Source organism: Netta rufina (genome assembly GCF_964035555.1).
Source record: "Netta rufina genome assembly, chromosome: 4".
Lineage (NCBI taxonomy): Eukaryota > Metazoa > Chordata > Aves > Anseriformes > Anatidae > Netta > Netta rufina.
In genome coordinates, this window is record NC_140127.1 from 75,244,067 (window position 1) to 75,244,391 (window position 325).

Here is a 325-nt window from a genome sequence, read left to right on the forward strand (position 1 = left end):
ATGAAACACCAGGACAGTTCCTGAGGGCTGCCCCTGATCCCACACCCCAGATAACCCTGACGTTGGTAGGACACATCTCAAAAAGACTTGTCCCGGGTCCGATGGGCTCTAACCCCGGGTAGCTGATGTGTCACACACGGCTGGACCCCCTTAATCCCGGCTGGTCCCGGGATTAATGACAGAGGGGCTCCAGGGGTACCCATTTGTGCCCCCGAGCTTGGCGTCTGAGGGGTCGGGGACATTCTGAGGCAGAAACCAGGCGGAGGAGCCGTGGTGCTGTACAAAGGCATGGTTCTCGTTTCACACCCTGACAGCCGCGCGTCAA